The 13,043-nt window shown below is 48.6% G+C and overlaps 1 protein-coding gene across 1 annotated transcript in view; it reads right to left on the bottom strand.

The window, feature by feature from the left end:
* Nucleotides 1-3,682, bottom strand: part of LOC138779815 (polypeptide N-acetylgalactosaminyltransferase 4-like) — a gene marked incomplete at its 3' end in the record, with an annotated part of 43,940 nt that extends 40,258 nt beyond the window's left edge. The window contains exon 1 of the mRNA XM_069956634.1: nt 3,511-3,682. The remainder of the gene's footprint in view (nt 1-3,510) is intronic.
* Nucleotides 3,683-13,043: the final 9,361 nt, after the last annotated feature.

The following is a 13,043-nucleotide window of genomic DNA, read 5'->3' as shown; positions in this document are numbered from 1 at the left end:
CCTGTACTGCACAAGATTGCTGGAGTGTATATACAGTACAGTAGTAGTACAGTCAGTGCACCACCATCTCCCATCATGTACTGTATAAGACTGCTGGAGTGCATATACTGTACAGTAGTACAGTCAGTGCACCACCATCTCCCATCCTGTACTGCACAAGACTGCTGGAGTGTATATACAGTACAGTAGTACAGTCAGTGCACCACCATCTCCCATCCTGTACTGAACAAGACTGCTGGAGTGTATATACAGTACAGTAGTAGTACAGTCAGGGCACCACCATGTCCCATCCTGTACTGCACAAGATTGCTGGAGTGTATATACAGTACAGTAGTAGTACAGTCAGGGCACCACCATGTCCCATCCTGTACTGCACAAGATTGCTGGAGTGTATATACAGTACAGTAGTAGTACAGTCAGTGCACCACCATCTCCCATCCATTACAGTGCTTGGGGGGGGGGGGGGGGGGCACTATACAGTAAAGGATGAGTGAGGAGTTAGTGACTACTGTACTATAATTGCTGGTTTTGTTGAATGTTTCTAGTGTATAATGTCCTGTACAGTATATAGTGCTGTTCTGTAATGTACTGTACAGTATATAGTGCTGCTCTGTAATGTACTGTACAGTATATAGTGCTGTTCTGTAATGTCCTGCACAGTATATAGTGCTGTTCTGTAATGTCCTGCACAGTATATAGTGCTGCTCTGTAATGTCCTGTACAGTATATAGTGCTGCTCTGTAATGTCCTGTACAGTATATAGTGCTGCTCTGTAATGTCCTGTACAGTATATAGTGCTGCTCTGTAATGTCCTGTACAGTATATAGTGCTGCTCTGTAATGTCCTGTACAGTATATAGTGCTGTTCTGTAATGTACTGTACAGTATATAGTGCTGCTCTGTAATGTACTGTACAGTATATAGTGCTGCTCTGTAATGTCCTGTACAGTATATAGTGCTGCTCTGTAATGTCCTGTACAGTATATAGTGCTGCTCTGTAATGTACTGTACAGTATATAGTGCTGCTCTGTAATGTACTATTTAGTATATAGTGCTGCTCTGTAATGTACTGTACAGTATAGTGCTGCTCTGTAATGTACTGTACAGTATAGTGCTGCTCTGTAATGTTCTGTACAGTATATAGTGCTGCTCTGTAATGTACTATACAGTATATAGTGCTGCTCTGTAATGTACTGTACAGTATAGTGCGGCTCTGTAATGTACTGTACAGTATATAGTGCTGTTCTGTAATGTCCTGTACAGTATATAGTGCTGCTCTGTAATGTTCTGTACAGTATATAGTGCTGCTCTGTAATGTACTGTACAGTATATAGTGCTGCTCTGTAATGTACTGTACAGTATATAGTGCTGTTCTGTAATGTCCTGTACAGTATATAGTGCTGTTCTGTAATGTCCTGTACAGTATATAGTGCTGCTCTGTAATGTACTGTACAGTATAGTGCTGCTCTGTAATGTACTGTACAGTATATAGTGCTGCTCTGTAATGTTCTGTACAGTATATAGTGCTGCTCTGTAATGTACTATACAGTATATAGTGCTGCTCTGTAATGTACTGTACAGTATAGTGCTGCTCTGTAATGTACTGTACAGTATATAGTGCTGCTCTGTAATGTTCTGTACAGTATATAGTGCTGCTCTGTAATGTACTGTACAGTATATAGTGCTGCTCTGTAATGTACTGTACAGTATATAGTGCTGCTCTGTAATGTCCTGTACAGTATATAGTGCTGTTCTGTAACGTACTGTACAGTATATAGTGCTGTTCTGTAACGTACTGTAGAGATTAAACTTGGCACTATACAATGTAATATATGGGTACTGTAGGTAATTATTGGTGGGTGCTGGAACCAATTAAAAACATTTACATTATTTCCTATGGGAAGACACTGCTCGGTTCCCCGACAAACAAATTAAGTTCGAGAACCGAGGTACCACTGTATTCTATTGCACAGTCCCACAAAATAATAAAATAAAATGCTGAAGAATTTATTACTTCCCTCAATGTTGTACTGCAGACTCTTCAGACTCGGTATGCAGCCCAACGTGTTTCTTGCAGCTGATTGTCAGGGGCCTTGCTGCTGTAGTTCCTTGACACAAGACTTCTTTGGTAATGATGCACAGCTTGGATGATGGCTGCACATCTGAGTCCTGTGTCAAGGAACTACAGCTGCAAGGCCCCTGACGATCAGCTGCAAGAAACAGGTTGGGCCGCATAGCGAGTCTGAAGAGTCTGCAGTACAACATTGAGGAAAGTAAATAATGATTATATATTTCATGGGACTGGGAATGTGCAATAAAATATATGAATAAGTACATATATACACACTGCAGACATACACATACAGGACCAGTATGCAGTATCTAATATTCCCTTAAAACAAAAAGTGCAATAAGGATCTAGAAAGTGCAATAGTGAAGGGAATAGAAGTTGTGAACTGTGACTAGTATAAAAACGCCTAGGTGTGTATCATATGGAGAAACGTACAATGTGAACTGCACCAGGATGAAACTGGTGTTAAATGTTCAGTGGCAATTGGTGATGAGGGAGGCTGCAGAGAAATATAAACTCTGATATTGTGGCACGTTTGTTATTTTGTTATAAGAAGTAGTTAATAAAGGGTCATTTTTAACCAGTTATCCAACATCAGTAAATATCCACACACACGATATACAAATTAGATACAGTGCTATACATATATACCCCATCTGTCAGATTCTATATACACCCCCACTATACATATCAGATAATATACATCCACTAAATTTACACTCACACACCATATACATATATGATACAGTGCTATACATATATACCCCATCTGTCAGATACTATATATACACACACACTATATACAGTACATATCAGATAATATACACCCACTATATATACACACACAGACACCCCATATACATATTAGATACAGAGCTATACATATATACCCCACCTGTCAGATACTATATACACTTCCACTATACATATTAGATAATATAACCCACTATATGTATATACACACACACCATATACATATATGATACAGAGCTATACATATATACCCCACCTGTCAGATACTATATACACTTCCACTATACATATACACACTATACATATTAGATAATATAACCCACTATATGTATACACACACACACGCCATATACATATATGATACAGAGCTATACATTTATACCCCACCTGTCAGATACTATATACACTTCCACTATACATATACATATCAGATAATATACACACACTATATATACATATTAGATACAGCGCTATACATATATACCCCACCTGTCAGATACTATATACACACACTATCCATGAGATGATAGGTGATGTGTCCTATATGCAGGTGACACCTGTGCACCCGGACTGCCTGTAGTGATGGGAGGCGCACACATAAGCCCCGCAGCCCCATGACCTGTAGGTAACGGAGCGCCCCGAGCTGGCAGCAGTAGCTGTCCCCCCGGTCACCACACAACTACTCACAGTGTAGGCTGCGCCCCCAGGATACATGCCCTCCTGTGCCCGGTACCGCTCCCTGCCGCAGCCGGGGGAAGTGTACCGCTTCCTTTCACTTTCCTCGTGACGTGTCTGCGGCCGCCCCTCCTCTCCTGAGAGCCGACCCTTCCTCCTCGGTGAAGGCTAAACCCCATAAGTCAGAAGAACCTCTGATGACGTCATGCCCATGTGACGAGTGTGGGCGGAGCTATCCTCAGTCAGCTGTGTTCCCCGGCTATGTTATCCGTGGAGTCAGTGTGTGCTGTGTGCTTGTGTGTCTGTACATCAGGTATTTCTTTTCCCAAGGTTTCTGTGTAGTGGAATGTGATCAGTAGGAGCTGCCGACTGTCTGCAGGGACAGGGGTCCGGCTGTACTGTTCTGCAATGTTCTGCAGGGACAAGGGTCCGGCTGTACTGTTCTGCAGGGACAGGGGTCCGGCTCTACTGTTCTGCTATGTTCTGCAGGGACAGGGGTTCGGCTGTACTGTTCTGCAATGTTCTGCAGGGACAAGGGTCCGGCTGTACTGTTCTGCAAGGACAGGGGTTCGGCTGTACTGTTCTGCAATGTTCTGCGGGGACAGGGGTCCGGCTGTACTGTTCTGCAATGTTCTGCGGGGACAGGGGTCCGGCTGTACTGTTCTGCAATGTTCTGCAGGGACAGGGGTCCGGCTGTACTGTTCTGCAATGTTCTGCGGGGACAGGGGTCCGGCTGTACTGTTCTGCAATGTTCTGCAGGGACAGGGGTCCGGCTGTACTGTTCTGCGGGGACAGGGGTCCGGCTGTACTGTTCTGCAATGTTCTGCGGGGACAGGGGTCCGGCTGTACTGTTCTGCAGGGACAGGGGTCCGGCTGTACTGTTCTGCAATGTTCTGCAGGGACAGGGGTCCGGCTCTACTGTTCTGCTATGTTCTGCAGGGACAGGGGTTCGGCTGTACTGTTCTGCAATGTTCTGCAGGGACAAGGGTCCGGCTGTACTGTTCTGCAAGGACAGGGGTTCGGCTGTACTGTTCTGCAATGTTCTGCGGGGACAGGGGTCCGGCTGTACTGTTCTGCAATGTTCTGCGGGGACAGGGGTCCGGCTGTACTGTTCTGCAATGTTCTGCAGGGACAGGGGTCCGGCTGTACTGTTCTGCAATGTTCTGCGGGGACAGGGGTCCGGCTGTACTGTTCTGCAATGTTCTGCAGGGACAGGGGTCCGGCTGTACTGTTCTGCGGGGACAGGGGTCCGGCTGTACTGTTCTGCAATGTTCTGCGGGGACAGGGGTCCGGCTGTACTGTTCTGCAGGGACAGGGGTCCGGCTGTACTGTTCTGCAATGTTCTGCGGGGACAGGGGTCCGGCTGTACGGTTCTGCAATGTTCTGCAGGGACAGGGCAGGGTCCGGCTGTACTGTTCTGCAATGTTCTGCAGGGACAGGGCAGGGTCCGGCTGTACTGTTCTGCAATGTTCTGCAGGGACAGGGCAGGGTCCGGCTGTACTGTTCTGCAATGTTCTGCAGAGACAGGGCAGGGTCCGGCTGTACTGTTCTGCAATGTTCTGCAGGGACAGGGGTCCGGCTGTACTGTTCTGCAATGTTCTGCAGGGACAGGGGTGCGGCTGTACTGTTCTGCAGGGACAGGGGTCGGACTGTACTGTTCTGCAATGTTCTGCAGGGACAGAGGTCCGGCTGTACTGTTCTGCAATGTTCTGCAGGAACAGGGGTCCGGCTGTACTGTTCTGCGGGGACAGGGGTCCGGCTGTACTGTTCTGCAATGTTCTGCAGGGACAGGACAGGGTCCGGCTGTACTGTTCTGCAATGTTCTGCAGGGACAGGACAGGGTCCGGCTGTACTGTTCTGCAATGTTCTGCAGGGACAGGGGTCCGGCTGTACTGTTCTGCAATGTTCTGCAGGAACAGGGGTCCGGCTGTACTGTTCTGCGGGGACAGGGGTCCGGCTGTACTGTTCTGCAATGTTCTGCAGGGACAGGACAGGGTCCGGCTGTACTGTTCTGCAATGTTCTGCAGGGACAGGACAGGGTCCGGCTGTACTGTTCTGCAATGTTCTGCAGGGACAGGGGTCCGGCTGTACTGTTCTGCAATGTTCTGCAGGGACAGGACAGGGTCCGGCTGTACTGTTCTGCAATGTTCTGCAGGGACAGGACAGGGTCCGGCTGTACTGTTCTGCAATGTTCTGCAGGGACAGGGGTGCGGCTGTACTGTTCTGCAGGGACAGGGGTCGGACTGTACTGTTCTGCAATGTTCTGCAGGGACAGAGGTCCGGCTGTACTGTTCTGCAATGTTCTGCAGGAACAGGGGTCCGGCTGTACTGTTCTGCGGGGACAGGGGTCCGGCTGTACTGTTCTGCAATGTTCTGCAGGGACAGGACAGGGTCCGGCTGTACTGTTCTGCAATGTTCTGCAGGGACAGGACAGGGTCCGGCTGTACTGTTCTGCAATGTTCTGCAGGGACAGAGGTCCGGCTGTACTGTTCTGCAATGTTCTGCAGGAACAGGGGTCCGGCTGTACTGTTCTGCAGGGACAGGGGTCCGGCTGTACTGTTCTGCAATGTTCTGCAGGGACAGGACAGGGTCCGGCTGTACTGTTCTGCAATGTTCTGCAGGGACAGGGGTCCGGCTGTACTGTTCTGCAATGTTCTGCAGGGACAGGGGTCCGGCTGTACTGTTCTGCAATGTTCTGCAGGGACAGGGGTCCGGCTGTACTGTTCTGCAATGTTCTGTATAGTGTATAGTGAAACGTACGTAGGGACGGCTCCTGTGGTGTTTGCCAATATGGGTAAGTGTAATAAGGTTTGATGCTGTGATAGTAACCGGTCATAGATTCCCAGAGACTAGATGAACTAAGTCATAGAAGGCACTGTGAGACTTCAAAGGGAACCTGTCACCCCCCGTGTCGGGGTGACAGGCTCCCAACCCCCCGCTACAGCCCCCTACTCACCTGATCCCGCCGGCTCCCGCTTCTGGATCTGGTCGGGTCACGGAGATATCAGCCGCTGCAGCCCGGCGCGTGCGCTGAGAGATGAGTCCAACGCTCATAGAGAATGACGGAGAGTCCAGGGGGGGTGACAGGTTCCCTTTAAACATTTAGTTGGTGCGTATCCCTATGCAGAACATTAAATTGGAGGTCATGACAGAGGATGTTAAATAGCCGTAATATTCATGATGAATTATACTTGCTGACCCAATTTTTTACTATTGTTTTTTAACTTGGGGTCATTATTTTACTTTATTCAGATGAAATGTTATATATATTGGTACCTTTTTATACATAATAAAAATTGTTTGCATTTTTAATGAACTAAGCCTATTGCTCTTTTGTATAAAGTAGTAAACCAAGTCAACGTTATCAACGGAGTCTGTGATTAGTCACTACCACCTGCACAGCACTTACACCACAACCTTGGGACATTTCCCCTTTCTGTGGGTGGCGGGTCCTACCACTATTCTGGAGGGTTACTACACCGCTCTGACCACCTGTGACTACACTTTCCCAAGGGACCCTGCAGCAACCCGACAGAAAACCGACCACAGGGGAGAAGGGTACAACCGCCCTTACTCTCTACAAGCAGGCATGCCATCACACCTGTGTGCCCACCAGGCACTGGTGTCACATGACAAAACCCTTAAAGGAAACCTGTTACCCCCGTGCCGGGGTGTCACCCGCCCGACCCCCCCGGTGGAGCAGTCATTCTCTATGAGCGTTGGACTCATCTCTGGTGAGTGAGCACATGGCTTCCGACAGCGATATCTCGGCGGCGGGAGCGGGTCCAGACTGGGACTTTGAGGAGGGGGTAAGTATATGGTGCTCCACCAGGGGGTCGGGACGGCGTCACCCCTGCACGGGGGGTGACAGGTTTCCTTTAACCCCTTAACAACATCAGGCGTAAATTTACGCCCCCGCGCCCTGGTACTTAGCGCAAATGGGCGTAAATTTACGCCCGATGTTTCCCCGATCGCTGTGTGTGAACACACAGCGATCGGGGAAGATGGCCTGCTATAATGTATAGCAGGCCATCTCTGCTCGTCGGCACGGGGGGTGATTAACCCCTCCCGTGCCGACGATCGCTGCTATATGCTGATCAATACAGATCAGCATATAGCAGCTAAGTTCAGCTTTCCGGGTCATCGGTGACCCGGAAAGCACTGGCGATTGGTGCTGTCCGAGACAGCACCAATCACCATTAGTGTCCGGGGAAAAGATGGCGCCGATGCCACCCCCACGATCGCCGTGATAGGTCGGCCAGTACCGGCCGGCCCATCACGGCGGTCAAACCGTTAAAAAACAGTGTCCCCGGGTTCTGCACCACTCAGCTAGGTAGCTGAGGGGCGCAGAACAGGTGTGTATAGTGTAGGTGCACTATACTCACCAGAACTGGGCGTCCGGAGCAGCGATCGGGTCCCACGCGTCCTCGCCTCTTCACTTCCGGGTTCGATCGGGTCCGGTCGGCAATTTCCGCCTCATCGAGCATTTCCGTGGCCCCTATCTTCGTCAGCTTCTCTGTACTGCCCCCTAGCGGCTGATCAGTGAATATCATTCACTGATCAGTTGCTTTAGGTTTCAAATTTTTTTTTTTTACTTTTTATTCGCCCTAACACCGCTGAGTGCTGATCAGCATCGCACGTAAGTGCGCCGCTGATCAGCAACTCCTCCTTTTTGGCATAGGGGCGTTTTTCCCCCCTATATCCTACCGCCACTGTCTGCTGATAAGTACCGCACATAAGTGCAGCATTTATCAGCAGCTTCTTTTTTGGCGTAGAGATATTTTTTTCTTACTGTCAAAAAAACGTAAAAAACACTACACTACACCACACTACATGAAATAAAGTTTTACACTACACCACTACACATTTACATACCCCATATACTAGTCCCGGTATAAAGATGGTCCCCAGGGTGTTTTCGGTGTCGGACGCATACGTTATTATTGCCTCCGACACCGAAACAGCCAGTGAGGATGAATGGGGGGATCCTTCTTTCCTCCATTCATCCTCATCATCCAGTGACGGGTCTGGGGGTAGCGTAGTGTATGCTGCCTCCCAGACACGTCTTTTCCGCCAGTACCGTCCCAATTAGAGATGACGGTATGGTGTGAAATTCTCCAAACTCTGTGAGAGTACCTTAGGGTACACTTACAGATTTAGGGTACGTGCACACTGCGGAATGGCGAAGGATAACCCTTTGTGCATTCCTCAGCTGGCACCCACCGGCGGACTGATGCGGGCGTGTGTCTCCACCCGTGTCATAGACTCCATTCTATGCACGGGCGGATTCCGTTGTCTGTCCAAAGAATGAACACGTTCATTCTTTGGACAGAGGGCGGAATCCGCCCGTGCATAGAATGGAGTGTGACATGAGCGGAGACGCGCGCCTCCATCAGTCCGGGGATTATTCTGATCGCCATTATGGAGTCGGGAAGGAATTTTTTCCCTGTGATGAGGCTACTGTCGTCTGCCTCACAAGGGTTTTTTGCCTTCCTCTGGATCAACACAGGTTGAATTTGATGGACACCTGTCATTTTCAACCTTATAAACTAATAATTGGCCTAATACCCCCAAACAAATTAAAATTGTCCCTTTTCCCCAGCTAAATAGGTATGGCCGCCATTCCCATTAGAGTATGCCATGATGCAATTACAAAGCCTCTGTGCGTCCAGGACAGTAGAAACCCCCCACAAGTGACCCCATTCCGGAAACTACACCCCATAAGGAATCTAACGAGGGGGCAGCGGGTATATGGCCCCCTGGTGACGGCCACAATTGGGCCATGAAATTGAAAAAAATTTTATTTTTTATTTTCACGGCACATGTTCTACACATGTGCCCATCACCAGTGGGGTCCATATGCTCACTGTGCCCCTTGTTAGATTCCTTATGGGGTGTAGTTTCTAGAATGGGGTCACTTGTGGGGGGTTTCTACTGTCCTGGCAGAACAGGAGCTTTGTAACTGCGACATGGCCTCCATCCTCCATTCCAGACTGTAAATGGCGCTCTGTCCCTTTGGTCGCTTGCCCTGTGCCCATATGGCACATTATGCCCACATGTGGGGTATTTTCGTACTCGGGGGAAATTAACCTACACGTTTTGTGTTCATTTTCTTTTTTAACCCCTTGTGGAAATGGAAAAAAATCAAGGCTAGACCAACATTTAGTGTAAAAAATGTTTAATTTTTACACTAAATCATTGATCTTGTCTTGATTTTTTCATTTTCGCAAGGGGTTAAAAGATAAAAAAAAAACACAAAATGTGTAGAGCGATTTCCCCTGAGTACGAAAATACCCCATATGTGGACATAAAGCGCCATGCGCGTGCAGGGTAAGCCTCCGAAGGGAAGGAGCGCCATTTGGCTTTTGGAGGCTGGATTTGGCTGGAATGGATTTCGAGGGGCCATGTTGCATTTAAAAGGCCCCTGTGTTGCCAAGACAGTTGAAACCCCCCACAAGTGACCCCATTATGGAAACTACACCCCTCAGGGAATGTAACAAGGGGTGTAGTGAGCATATGGACCCCACTGGTGACGGGTACAAATGTGGAACAATGTGGCGTGAAAATGAAATATTACATTTTTTACACTATAATGTTGGTCTAGCCTTGAATTTATCATTTTCACAAGGGGTTAAAAGAGAAAAAAAAGCCACAAAATGTGTAGAGCAATTTCCCCCAAGTCTGTAAATACCCCACATGTGGACATAAACCGCAATGTGGGTGCAGGGCAAGCCTCCGAAGGGAAGGAGCGCCATTTGGATTTTGGAGGTTGGATTTGGCCAGAATGGATGATGAACGCCATGCTTCTGCCATGGCATGCTTCTGCCATGAGGCGGAATGAGCATTCCGCCTCAGGCGGCAGATTCTGCGGTCCTGCAGGGGGCGGCAAAATGTTCCCCCTTCTGTCATTTTAGTTAAGTTTCACTTAACTAAAATGACAGCAGCCCCGCAGCCGCTCACATGTCCCGCAGCAGCCGTCCAGCCGCCCACACTCACGGATGTCCCCCATGTCCCGCCGGGCTCCAGTGACGTCACCCAGCAGCTCTCATCTTCCTCCAGGCTGTGGTGAGTGCCAGGGGTCGGCAGAGGTCGCGTTCAGGCGTTCGGGGCGGCGATCGGGACGGCGGGGGGTGAGTGTGGTCAGCAGGGGGGGTGGCGGATGCCGGTGTTGGCGGCGGTATTCGGGTCGTTACGGACGTGCGCGGGGGGGGGGGGGGGGGGCGGCCAGTGAGGGGGCGGCCACCTGAGGTTTGCCTCAGGCGGCGGGAAAGCCAGAATCGGCCCTGACGCCATGTCGCATTTACAGAGCCCTGGTGCTGCCAAAACACTGGAAACCCCCCACAAGTGACCCCTATCTGAAAACTACACCCCTCAAGGAATCTAACAAGGGGTGCAGTGAGGATATGTACCCCTGAATGACGGGCACATATGTGCCGTGAAAGTGAAAAAATTAAAATTTTCACTTTCACGTCACATTTTTTTGTTTTATGTTTGCTTATGTTTTACGCTTTCTATTGTCTAAAAAAAATGAAATATAGTTTAATAAATGCCGCCAACATAAAGTAGACATGTTGCTAATGCTATTTAATATATAATTTATGTGGTATAACCACTTTCTGTATAAGCAAAAAAGTTTCAAAGTTGGAAAAATGCATTTTCTCACAATTTTTCACCTTATTTGGGTTTTTTTTCCATAAAGATTTGTTATAAGTATCGACTCCAATTTACCAGAAATGTAAAGTACAATATGTCACGAGAAAACAATCTCAGAATCAGCCGGATAGGTAAAAGCTTCCCGAAGTTATTAATGAATAAAGTGACACTGGTCATATTCATAAAATTTGTCTGTCATTAAGGCCATTTCAGGCTCTGTCTTTAAGGGGTTAAGGTCCGGCTGTACCCCAAGGAGTGGCATCACACTTCCATCTAGCAAGTGACCGGCCGTCCCACCGCTACAACATAATCCGGGTGTCACCTCACTGGTATGCAATGTTCTGCAGGGACAGGGATCTGGCTGTACTGTTCTGCACTGTTCTGCAGGGACAGGAGTCCGGCTGTACTGTTATGCAATATTCTGCAGGGAGAGGGTTCTGGCTGTATCTACTGTCTGGGTACAATGTTAAATGTCTGTAACAACTGTTTGCAAAAAAGGAGCCTCAGTTGCAAGTCTCAAAACATGGGAATAGCCTCAAAACATGGGAATCCCCTCCAGGGAAAGAAGCCTGTTACCAAGGGGTGCCTCCCAGCAGGAATAAAAAGAAACCACCCTGATATGTAGTCCCACTCGGTTGTGAGTATTGGAACATAAATAGGAAAATACCAGGGTGGCCCCTTTTGTGTCAAAGTCTAACTCTGCTGTGAGTATTGCGACATAACTAGGGCTTGCCAAGGCTAGTCATCCATCCACAGACAGCTGTTTCGGGGTATTTGCCCCTCGTCAGTGTGGAGCAGGATTCTGGCTAATGGGGGAAATGAAAAATAGACCAACTAAACACAACAATCACTGAGCCAAAGGGAGATCAGTGAAAAAATTCCAATCAGTCAGCTGTGTTCCCCGGCTATGTTATCCGTGGAGTCAGTGTGTGCTGTGTGCTTGTGTGTCTGTACATCAGGTATTTCTTTTCCCAAGGTTTCTGTGCATTGGAATGTGATCAGCAGAAGCTGCCCACTGTCTGAGTGTACCTCTCTGCAGGGACAGGGGTCAGACTGTACTGTTCTGTAGGGACAGGTGTATGGCTGTACTGTTCTGCAGGGGCAGGCGTCTGACTGTACTGTTCTGCAATGTTCTGCAGGGACAGCTGTCCAGCTGTACTGTTCTTCAGGGACAGGAGTCCGGCTGTACTGGTCTGCAATGTTCTTCAGGAACAGAGTCTGCCTGTAATAAACTGTCTGGGTGCAATGTTCCAGAGTAAAGGGATATGTGGCAGTAGCTGTACTTTTATGCAATGCTCTGCAGGGACAGGGGTCTGTAACCACTGGGTGCAATGTTCTTCAGGGATAGGGGTGTGGCTGTACTGTTACCCCTGTTCCTCTAGACCACTGAATATGTGGCTGTGTGTTTTATGCAGTCTTCTGTAGAGACGGGGCTGGCTGTACTGCTATGCAATGTTCTGCAGGGACAGAGGTCTGTGGCTCTACTTTTATGCACTGTTCTGCAGGGTGTGTGTGGCTGTACTTTTATGCAATGTTCTGCAAGGACAGGGGTCTGTGGCTGTACTGTAATGTCATGTTCTGCAGGGATAGGGGCTGTGACTTATGCGATGTTCTGCACAGATAGTGGTGCTGTGACTGTTATGCCATGTTCTGCAGGGACAAGGGGCTTTGGCTGTACTATAAATTAATGTTCTCAAAGCATAAGAGGGCTGTGACTGTACTGTTACGTAATGTTCTGCAGGGACAGGGCTGATGGCTGTACTGTTATGTGATGTTCAGCAGCAGGGCCGTCTTATCCATTGGGCAGGGTAGGCGGCTGCCCGGGGGCCCTTGCGTCCTAGGGGGCCCCTGCCCTCTGTGACCTGTATTTTTAGCTTTATAAGACCCACTTA

The sequence above is a fragment of the Dendropsophus ebraccatus genome, unplaced genomic scaffold (genome assembly GCF_027789765.1).
Source record: "Dendropsophus ebraccatus isolate aDenEbr1 unplaced genomic scaffold, aDenEbr1.pat pat_scaffold_761_ctg1, whole genome shotgun sequence".
Classification (NCBI taxonomy): domain Eukaryota; kingdom Metazoa; phylum Chordata; class Amphibia; order Anura; family Hylidae; genus Dendropsophus; species Dendropsophus ebraccatus.
The sequence above is the reverse complement of the archived record's forward strand: the minus strand, read 5'-3'. Positions and strand labels throughout refer to the sequence as shown.